Source organism: Delphinapterus leucas, chromosome 2 (genome assembly GCF_059928025.1).
Source record: "Delphinapterus leucas isolate spDelLeu-1000000601 "Yukka" chromosome 2, BTC_Dleu_Yukka2, whole genome shotgun sequence".
Lineage (NCBI taxonomy): Eukaryota > Metazoa > Chordata > Mammalia > Artiodactyla > Monodontidae > Delphinapterus > Delphinapterus leucas.
Window position 1 is genome coordinate 63,048,346 of NC_143130.1, and position 12,073 is coordinate 63,060,418.

The 12,073-nt window shown below is 37.4% G+C and overlaps 1 pseudogene across 1 annotated transcript in view; it reads right to left on the bottom strand.

The window, feature by feature from the left end:
* LOC149750157 (uncharacterized) overlaps nucleotides 1–12,073 on the bottom strand; it is a 157,472-nt pseudogene that overhangs the window by 94,875 nt on the left and 50,524 nt on the right. Inside the window, exons 4-5 of the transcript XR_016392031.1 lie at nucleotides 11,721–11,784; nucleotides 1,058–1,150 (exon numbers count right to left, since the gene is read on the bottom strand). The product of XR_016392031.1 is annotated as an uncharacterized LOC149750157 (transcript). The remainder of the gene's footprint in view (nucleotides 1–1,057; nucleotides 1,151–11,720; nucleotides 11,785–12,073) is intronic.

A 12,073-nucleotide genomic window follows, 5' to 3' on the forward strand; every position in this document is an offset into this window, starting at 1 on the left:
GGTAAGAATGACTATCCAGAGTTAAAATTTAAAGTAATATGACTAAGCAGAAAGATAGCCACGTTAAGTCAGAGACCCTCTTAGAATTGAGCAACTCACACCACCTAAAGGCTGGCTTTTTGGCTCCGCCTATCCAAAAAGCCAACACTAGCTGGGTGAAAATTCAGTGAAATACCACTGGATGGTCAAAAAGATTCTGTAGGACTCTTTGTTACAGCCAGCCTACACCTCTACACAGCCTCTATAGAGGGCTTCAGACATGGCAAGAAGGCTTACAGGTGACTGAGGAATCTTCAACTTACTCACTTGGCTCGGTCAGATTAAAGTTACCTGTAATTATACAAAGGAAGTCTAAGAAGACCAGGAAAAATTATACACTGGCTCCAACTCCTACAGAGATGATGAGTTAGCAAAACTGCTGATGCCCTTTCAGAAGATCAGCCCTTGGGGAAGTTACACAGGAAAAATGGAGAGACCTATGAGAAACACCTGCGGTGACAAGGACCCATTTTGAACCGGTATGTGTGGAATGGTGGCTTTGGCCTGAGGCAAGAGGCAGCCCACCAAAGCCATGGGATAACAAAACAGAAGAAGAACTACTGAAGTTCTGTTTTTGCTTTTCTTGTGTCCCAGCAACTATGTGCACATGACGTGGTCCCATATATGGGACAACATCTGGTCTCTGGTCCTCAGGAAAATAGGAGCTGAGAAAAACAGCTGGATACACACTAACCTCCCTTGGCTGCTTCTTCACATCACCCTCTGCTCCTACACAAACCTCTTCCTCAAGAGAAACAGAAAAGAAGTGACCTGAGATTATATTGTATGGGGTTAGGAGTGACTGACTGACTCAAGCTCTCTGAGGCCTGGGGCTCTCTAACTCCTACCCTGATATCACTGGGACATAAACCTGATTATCCCCACAGAAGCACTGTCTGACAGAGTAAAATATCAAGTACCAAAGAGTAAGTGTTAAACAAGATATTTTAGTCTGTTCGAGCTACCATTACAAAATACCATAGACAAGATAGCTTAAACAACAGAAATACTTCCTCACAGTTCTGGAGGCTGGAGGTCTGCAATTAGGGTGCCAGCACGGTCAGGTTCTGGTGACAGCTCCCTTTCTGGCTTGCAGATGGCCACCTTCTGGCTGTGTCCACATAGAAGACAGAAAGGAACAGCAAGCTCTCTGGTTATCTATTCTTATAAAAGCACTAACCTCACTGAACCAGGGCCCCACCTTCATGACCTCATCTAACCCTAATTATCTCCCAAAGGCCCCACCTCCAAATACCACACATTGGACGTTAGAGCTTCAACACACGAATTTGGGGTAGGGGGAATGACATACAGTCAGTCCATAACATCTATTTATTTTTAAAAAGGTGAAATTTGATCCTAACATTGTACCATATGAAAAATCAACACCAGATGGATCAAAGACTTAAACATCGAAAACAACTTTAAAAAACTTAGTGGAAAAGATGACTATCTTTTGACCACAGGGTAAGGAAAATTTTCTTAAATAAGAAAAATTTGACTATACTAAGAACCACTGTTCATCAAAAAATACCTTCAAGAAAGTAAAAATACAAGTTATAAACTAGCAAAAAGTGTTCACAATACACACAACTTGTAATGCACTATTATCAATAACATATAAAGGAGTAACACACACACACACAATCAGAACATGGCCAGAAAAATGGGCAAGAGACAATGAAGAGGCATTTCACAGCAGAATGCAACATATAACCAACACATGTACGAAAAACTGTTCATCACTGGGGATCACAGATTTTCAAAGCAAGACCCTGTGTCACGAAAAACCATGGAAAGCTTTGTAATGGACCAAAAAACAAAGAAACAAACAAATAAAAATCAGTCAATCTTCTCTCAAGTTCATACATACATCACCTCCATCTTTCATTGCCTTTGAGCAATTTTTCAATTTGATGAAATGTAGAAAATTGATGATAATGTGAATTATTCTTGTGTACAACAGAGCAAATTACTTGTGTCCAGTGGATTACAATTGGTAATTGCACAGGAGATATACTAATTTTTGCATTTATTTGAAAATGTTATTTCAGCATTCCTTTACTACACATAAATGAGTAACTCTTCAAATTTCCCTTTGAACTGATTTTAACATCTTACCAGTTTCCTCAATAGTGAGTTAAATAAAATACTTGACAAGTGACAATTTTATATCTGTATGAGAGTCACAATTATATCTCCTTTTAAAAATCCTTTATGACCACAATTAAAATTCAACATCACCCACTGTGATTTAAAAAAAAACAAAAAACAAAAAACCTTACAGCAAACGAGGAATAGAAAGGGTTACTCAACCCAAAGATAACACCTTCATGGTGAAAGACTGAAAACTTTTTCCCCCAAATCAGGAACAATCCAAGGATGTCTGCTCTCACCACTTGCATTCAAAATTGTACTAGAGGTTCTAGTTAGTAAATAAGGCAAGGGAAAAATGATAAGATGATAGAAAGAATTTAAAAAATAAATGATAGGAAGAAGTAAAACTGTCTTTACTTACAAACATATCAGTTACATAGTAAAGCCTAGAAAATCTTAAGAAAAAAAAAGGCTACTAAAACTTACAAAGGCCAATATACAAAATTAAATGATATACTAGTAATGAACAACTGGAAATGAAACACTTTTAAAATGCCATTACAATAGCATTAAAAAATCAAAGTAGAAGACTTGTACACTGAATACTAAAAAAAATACATAGCTCTTGAGAAATTAAAGATGATCTAAATAAGTGGAGTGAGATATCATGTTTATAAAGTGTTAAGATGCCTACTCACTCCAAATTGACCTGTGGAGTAAGTACAGTGTGAAGCAAAATCTACAAACGTTTTTTCAGAAAATGAAAAGCTAATCCTAAAACCTAAGTGGTAAAGTGGATTTTAACATTTAAATGAAAATACAAGGAGCCTAGAAGAGCCAAAACAAATCTTTAAGAAAAACAAAATTAGAGAACTTACACTATCTGACTTCCAAACTTATAAAGCTACTGTAATCAAGATAGTATGGTATCAGCAAAAAGAAGAAAAATACATCAATGGAACAGAAGACAGAACCCAGATACACACATACACAGTCAACTTTTTTTTTTTTTTTTTTTGGCCGCATTGGATCTTTGTTGCTGCACGCAGGCTTTCTCTAATTGCGGTGAGCGGGAGTCACTCTTTGTTGAGGTGTGTGGGCTTCTCACTGCGGTGGCTTATCTTGCTACGGAGCATGGGCTCTAGGCACACGGGCTTCAGTAGTTGTGGCACACTGGCTCAGCAGTTGTGGCTCGCGGGCTCTAGAGCACAGGCTCAGTAGTTGTGGTGCACGGGCTTAGTTGCTCTGTGGCATGTGGGATCTTCCCCGACCAGGGCTCGAACACACGTTCCCTGCATTGGCAGGCGGATTCTTAACCACTGTGCCACCAGGGAAGTCCCTGTCAACTGATTTTTGACAAAGTCATCAAAGCAATTCAATGAGGAAAAGAAAGTCTTTTCAACAAATGGTCCTGGGAAAACTGGTTGCCCACATGCAAAAGAATGAAGTTGAACCCTCACCAGCACCATATACAAAAGTTAACTCAAAATGGATCAAATACTTAAATGTAAGACCTAAAACAAATACCTAAATGTAAGACCTTTCTCTTAGAAGAAAACATACGGCAAAAGTTTCAGAGCATTGGATTTGGCAATGATTTCTTGGATTTAACACCAAAGGCATATGTAACAAAAGACAAAACAGACAAATTGGACTTCGTGAAAATTTTTGTTTTGTGCATCCAAAGACACTATTCATGGAGTAAAAAGGCAAGCCACAGAATGGGAGAAAATATTTGCAAATCATATATATGATAAGGGATTAATATCGAAAATATATAGAGAACTCCTAAAACTCACCACCAACAACAAAAATAACCCTATTCAAAAATGGGCAAAGGACGTGAATAGACATTTCCCCAAGAAGATATATGAATGGCCAATAAGCACAGGAAAAGATGCTCAACATCACTAATCATTAGGGAAATGCAAATCAAAACTACATCTCACACCCACTAGTATGGCTACTATGAAAAAAATAGTAAACAAGTTTTGGCAAAATGTGTAGAAACTGGAAGTCTTGTGCACTGTTCAGGGGAATTTTAAATGGTACTTCTGCTGTGGAAAGCAATATAAAATACATTCCTCAAAAATGAAAATAGAATTACCAAATGATCCAGCAAATCCACTTCTGGGTATAAACCCAAAAGAACTGAAAGCAGGATCATGAAGAGATATTGGTACACCCAAGTTCACAGGAGCATTTTTCATAATAGCTAAAACATAGAAGCAACCCAAGTATCCATCAACAGATGAATAGATAAGCAAAATATGGTATATACATATAATGGAATATTATTCAGCTTTACAAAGAAAGGGAAAATATACTACAACACAGATGAACCTTGAGGACATTATGCTAAGTGAAATAAGCCAGTCACTAAAAGACAAATACTGTATGATTCCACTTACATGAGGTACTTAGAGTAGTCAAAGTCATAAAGACAGAAAGCATTATTGTGGTTGCCTGGGACTGGGGGGAGGGGAAAATGGGGGTTTGTTTCACAAGATGAAAGGAGTTATGGGGATAGATGGTGGTGATCGCTGCACAACGTGAAAGCATTTAATACCACTGAACTGTACACTTAAATATGGTTAAAATGATAATTTTTTTGTTATGTATATTTGACCACAAATTTTTTAAAAGACATATTAAGAAAGAGAGCGAGAATGGGAGAAAAGAAGTTTGTGATGGTGAGAAAAGATGATTTTTTTTTAAAAAAAATTGATAGAAATCAGAATAGTGGTTCACTCTGGTGAAAAGAATGTCAAGGAAGGAGGCTGAGGAAACTGAAGGGGTAATAAAAATGTTCTAAATTTTTATAGGGGATTGCATTATATAGGTATATGCACATGTCAAAACTCACTGAACTGTATATTTAAGATCTGTGCATTTTATTGTAAAGTTGAAAATTATATCTCGCTTTTAAAGTTTTTTTAAAGATCACAACTAGATACTATTTTAGATCATTCAACTAGAAAATTTTTAAAGTCTGAAAACACCAAGTACTGGAAAGACTGTAAAACAACAGGATCTCTTATACACTGATGGTATGGTAGAAGGATAAAATGGGGCAATCACTCTAGAAATAAACTTTGGATTATCTTTTTAAGTTTAATATTTACTACTGATACCGTATGACCCAGCAATTCCATTCATAGTTCCATACCCAGGAGAACCTCTTGCACATGAACTATAAGAGTCATGTACAGGAATGTTTCTTGCATCAGTGTTAAAAATAGCAAACACCTGAAGACAGAATTTTTTATGACTCAAACCCAGAAATAAATTGAGCGTGATAACTAAGGGTATCAGTTTCAAATACTGAAGATGTCTTTATGTTTTAAAGACAACTCAGTTTTAGTATGTATATATTATCAGTTTGTTCAAGGTGTGTGTGTACAGAACAAATCCAAAATTAAGGCACAGAATTAAGGTACTATAATGAATTTTTATTTTAAAAGGTAGAATTTATTCATTCAACATGGCTTTTATGAGAGTAAAGATTGGAACTTATCTAAATGCTGGTTACATCATCTATACTATATTCATACGCAAAATATCCTGCAGCTGTAAACATGAATGAAGTAGATCTAAATATACAGAAAGATCTCCAAGTCATGAAAGGAAGTTGAAAAAGGAAGAAGTAGAACAGTACATTCTCATGGATTAAAATAAATTCCAATACAGATATTTTAAATTTTATATTTACATTTGCAAAAATAATTTGAAAGCTAATAAACTGCTAATGGAACTTTCTTCTGAAAATAAGAACAGGGGATCTAAGGTGAAAGGAAGATTTACTTTTCACTGTAAATCCTTTGGTACCATCTGTATTTCTGACCACATACCTGCTTTTTCAATTTACATGGAGGGAGGGGAGAAAGAGGCTCTCAGACTTCCATGTTTCTGGCAAGCAACCTCTCCCCATGCCTCACAGCAGATATGCCAAACCTTCACCACTCCCTTCAAACTCCATATCTCACCCCTGTTGCCTCCCTCCAGAACATCGCCAACCACAACATCACCAAGCCAAGGACCTTGTTTTCCACTTCAGAGAAAAGGGGAACTGCCTATATTTCCTAATTCATTCCCATAAATTTATCTCTGGCTACATCCATGGACATATCCTTCCCTCAGAAGAAACAGGCCACTTCAGGCAAATATGTATTCCAGATGCAATCTTTCACCTCTGCAGAGGAGCCTATTCTCTGTGTCATTCCTCTCTCCACTTCCACAAGCTTGCTCGTAACTGGCCCCTTTCTCCCACCAGCTCTGTACATACGCATGCTCAAAAGTCTCTCCTATATTAAAAAATATCTTATGTTCTCCTCTATGTAGCACCCTAAACTCATTCTTCCCCTTCACAGTTAAACCTCTCACAACAGTAGTCCTTAATCCCTGACAGTTTCTTCTTCTTCATTTCCCATTCACTGCTTAACCTACCAGAATCTTGTTTCCGTCCCCACCACTAAAAAAACAAAAACAAAAACCACTCTTGTTACTCTTGCTAAAATCACTAAAAGACTAAACCAATAGTCATTTTGTGAACCTTACTTTACTTGATCTCTCTGCAGTATCTGACACTGCTGACTTCTGCCACTCTTTTTTTTTTTTTTAAATAAATTTTTATTTATTTATTTTTGGCTGTGTTGCTGCGCGCGGGCTTTCTCTAGTTGCGGCAAGCGGGAGCTACTCTTCGTTGTGGTGCGCGGCCTTCTCATTGTGGTGGCTTCTCTTGTTGCAGAGCACGGGCTCTAGGTGCACGGTCTTCAGTAGCTGTGGCTCGCAGGCTCTAGAACGCAGGCTCAGTAGTTGTGGCGCACAGGCTTAGTTGCTCTGCGGCATGTGGGATCCTCCCGGAGGGCTCAAGCCTGTGTCCCCTGCATTGGCAGGCGGATTCTTAACCACTGAGCCACCAGGGAAGTTCCTCACACTCTTCTTGAAACCCTCTAATCCCCTGGCTTCTGTGACACATCTCTCTTCTATCTCTACGATATGCATTGGAGATTCAAAGATGTATACGACAAAGTCCCTGACTTCAAGGAGCACAGATTCTAAAATGAGAGAAATATATGCAAACGATCACAACACAGTGAAATAGTACTATGATAGTTATAGGTACAAAGTGCTGCAGTAGCTGCATGATGGAGAAAGAGAGGGAGCATGAATTCTAATAGGCAGCAACTAGAATGTATAAAGTCACACACATAAATCAGCATGGTATGTACAGGGAATTTAATTCATAATCGTTCAGCATACAAGTTCTGAAATCTGATTCTACTATTTACCAGCTCAATGACATAAAATAACAATCTCTATTTCAAAGGACTACTATGAAAATTAAATTAAATAGGGTCTTAGCATAGGGTCTGGCATATATTGAAAGGTCTCAATAAATGTTAACTTTTTCATGACAAAAACACTGAACAAACTAGGAATAAAAGGGAACTTCCTCAACCTGATAAAGGGCAGTTAGGAAAAACCCACAGGTAACATCATACTTAATGCTAAAAGACTGAATTATTTCCCCCTAAGATCAGGAACAAGATGAGGATGACTGCTCTCACCACTTCTATTTAACACTGTGCTGAAGGTTTTAGTCAGGGCAATTAGGTAATAAAAAGACATAAAAGGCATCCAGATTGGAAAGGAATAAATAAAACTATCACTATTTGCAGATGACAAGATATTAAATATAAAAAAACTTCTAAGTAATAACTACTAGAACTCATAGTTGAACTAAGAGTTCAGCAAGGGTGCACGATTTAAAAATCAATTACATTTCTATACTCCAGCAATGAACAAATCCAAAAACAAAAGTAAAGAAACTATGCCATTCACAATACTATGAAAAAGAGTAAAGGACTTAAGAATAAATTTGACAAAAAAAGCACAACACATACATTGAAAATTATAAAACATCACTGAAAGAAATTAAAGAACACCTAAATAAATGAAGAGACCTCCAATGTTCATGGATTGGAAGGCTTACTATTGTAAAGTTTCCAAACTGATTTACAGATTCATAATACAGATCAACACAGTCTCTATCAAAATCCCAGATGGATCTTTTTATGTAGAACTTGACAAGCTGATCCTAAAATTCATATGAAAATGCAAGGGGGGACTTCCCTGGTGGTCCAGTGGTTAAGAATCCATCTTGCAATGCACGGACACCCGTTCAATCCCTGGTCCGGGAACTAAGATCCCACATGCCGTGGGGCAACCAAGCCTGCACGCCACAACTACAAAGCCCATGCGCTCTGGAGACTGTGCACCACAACTAGAGAGAAGCCCACATGTGCACTGCAATGAAGAGCCCGCATGCCACAACTAAGACCTGACACAGCCATAAAATAAATAAATAAATATTAAAAAAAAGAAAAGAAAGAAAGAAAATGCAAGCACCAGAAGAGTCAAAACAACCTTGAATAAGAACAAACCTGGAGAATTCACACTTCGTGATTTCAAAACTTCCTACAAAACTACAGTAATCAGACAATGTGATACTAGCACAAGGAAAGATGTATAAATCAATGGAATCAAATTAAAAGTCCAGAAATAAATCCTTACATTTATGGTCAACTGATATTCTTTAAGGGTGCCAAGATAATCCAATGGCCTAGGACAACTAGATATCTGAATGCAAAAGAATGAAGCTGAGCCTCTACTTCACTCCATACATAAAAATTAACTCAAAATGAATCATAGACCTAAATTTAAGAGCTAAAACAATAAAACTTACATTTAGAAGAAAATATGAATAAATCTCCATCACGTTGGATTAGGCAATGGTTTCTTAGATAAAACACCAAAATCATAAGCAACAAAAGAAACATAGATAAAATTAAAAACTTTTGTGCTTTAAAGAACAATATTGAGAAAGTGAAAAGACAACTCACAGAATGGGAGAAAATATTTGCAAATCATATATTTCATAAGTGACTTGTATCCAGAATATATAAAGAACTCTTACAATAAAAGGATAACCTAATTTTTAAATGGGCAAAGGATTTGAATAGACATTTCTCAAAGTAAGATATACAAATGGCCATTAAGCGCATGAAAAGGTATTCAACATCATTAGCCACTAGGGAAACACAAATCAAAAGCACAATGAGGGCTTCCCTGGTGGCGCAGTGGTTGAGAGTCCACCTGCCGATGCAGGGGACACGGGTTCGTGCCCCAGTCCGGGAAGATCCCACATGCGGCGGAGCGGCTGGGCCCATGAGCCATGGCCGCTGAGCCTGTGCGTCCGGAGCCTGTGCTCCGCAACGGGAGAGGCCACAACAGTGAGAGGCCCGTGTACCGCAAAAACAAAAAAAAGCACAATGAGACCACTTTACATCCATTAGAATGGATGTAATTTAAAAAAAGAAAAAAAGGAAGAGGATAATAACAAATGTTGGTGACGATATGGAGAAACAAATCCTCATACATCGCTGGTGGGAATGAAAAATGATACAGTCTCTTTGGAAAACTGTTTGGCAGCTCCTCAAAATGTTAAACATGGATTTACCAAATGACCCAGCAATTCCACTCTTAGGTATGTACCCAAGAGAAATGAAAACATGTACACACAAAAACTTATACACAAATGTTCATAGCAAAATATTCATAATAACCCAAATGTAGAAACAACCTAAATGTCCACCAACTGATGAACAGATAAGCAAAATATGGTACATGCATATTGCGGAGTCCAGCTCCTGACCAACAAATCGACGTGTGACTTTTCCAACCTGACCATAAATGACTACAAAGGCCCTGGCAGGCTTCACATAGGAAATCTGCCCTCCCCTGACTAGACTTGGCGCACAGTCAGTGCACTGCAGTCTCTGAAGAGAGTTGCAGTCAAGGACCCAGGCATCCCTGACTGACCATGCTCTTTAGCACAGCTGTATCCCTAGCCCAGGTACCTTCTTCCAGAAGTTTCTTTATATGTGGCCTGCAGCTGAGGCCTTTCTTCAGGTGCCTCTTCTGAGATCTTCTCATTAGGAAGGAAACATTAAAGACACTTTTTCTCTACTCTGACTCAGTACTTTTCCACTCCAAGTCCTTCCATCTCACCCTCCAACCAGCCCTGGGTCCATAAAACTGCAGGAACCTTTTGTTTGGGGCTCCCTCAGCAGTGAGACAACCCCCCCACCCCCGTACTGATTCACCTGAGTGAGAGGGCCTGCACTTTCTCAGGTTTAGCCTCTTGCTTATACTATCTCAGTAAGTGAATAAAGACTAGAATGTTACTTTCATTTTGGAATGTTGTTTTTAATCAGCTACCTTGATACCTGGAAGCTCAGCACTTACCCCTGCCCCCCAACCCACTTCTCTCTCACAAGCTCAGCTAAACTCCTGACACATAAAATATAATATTATTTAGCCATAAAAAGGAATGAAGTACTGGTTCATGATGAACCATGGATGAACCTTGAAAACTTTATGCTAAATGGAAGAAATAAGTCACAAAAGACCACATACTGTACAATTCCATTTATATGAAATGTCCAGAATAGGCAGCTCTATAGAGAGAAAGTAGATTAGTAGCTGCCAGGGACTGAGTAGAGAGAGGAATGGATAGTGACTGCTAATGAGTTCTGATGTCTCTTTGAAGTGATGAAAATATTCTAGAATTAGACTGTGGTGATAGTTGCATAATGCTGTAAATACAATAAATTACATCAAATTTAAATAAATGGATGAATTTCATGGTATGTAAATTATTTCTCAGTAAAGCTGTTTTCTTAAAATGTTAGTTCCTAACATTCCTAGAGCACTAGTGAGATGGAAAAATGGATATAAAGCAGATTATACTGCTCTGCAGGAGTCTAAAATATCCTTTGAACACTGTAAAGGTACTGAAGGATTCTGAGTCATGGACTAACATGATGACATTTATCTTTTAGAAAAAGCACCCTCGTAAGTGTGACAAGAATGGCTTAGAGAGCAGCTGGACTCAAGGTGGAAAGACCAGATGATGGACTTATAATGTTACATTTAAAAAATTAAAAGATGAAGAAGATTTGAGCCAAGACATGTAAGAAAAGGGAAAGAGCTATGATACAATCTTTAGAGTGGAATGCTATCTATAGAAACCAAACACTAACATACTAAAGGATATATCCTTATTTTATAAGCACCCCCCCAAACAGAGGGAACTAGAGAAAATAATCAACTCCAAGAGAACAGAGTGGTAGAAAACTCTTAATAACTGAACTATTAAAATAGTTAACTAATTGAAGGTTTGCCTTCAAGAATATCAGATTATAATGCCAATATCTTTCTCAAGTGCGTGTCAGGGAACAGCAGTGTGAACTTCAAACTTTGAGTATAAAAAACAAAGGAAAAATTCACTCAGAACTATTTTAATTGCTAGAACCAGCTTCATTTGTTTCAATCAAATGTCCTACAAAGTAAAAGTAAGCATGCTATATATGTAGCTTTATAATAAATAGTATTTGCCTCCTATTAAAACTCTCAGAGGAAAAGACATTAAATTTTTAATGCCTTAAATTTTTCAGAAACAATTATTTCTCATTATAAAATATATCTTAAAAGGCAAATGCATTTATAAAATATCTCACCTTAGGTTTTCAGACAAATCCACAAAGAAATCTCTACAGCATAACTTCCAGTTTAGGCAGATACCTGAATTGAAAAAAAGGAAAAAGACATGGTCAATATGACTAAATCTGAGTAGGGAACTTCATTTTTTCAAGAGAAGAACCCTAACTTGATCGTTTACCCCCTAAAATTTTGTGCTCAAGTTGTTCTTTAGAAGCTTGTAAAATGTCAAGGGTCTTAATTCTGCTAGACTTTCTATTGTCTATAATTATTTAAACATTTTGACAAATCTTGAAATATAAAACTTATCAAAACATATACTATATTAACAAGGGTGAGGGGGATCAATTCAAGAAAAATAATTTTTGTTCAC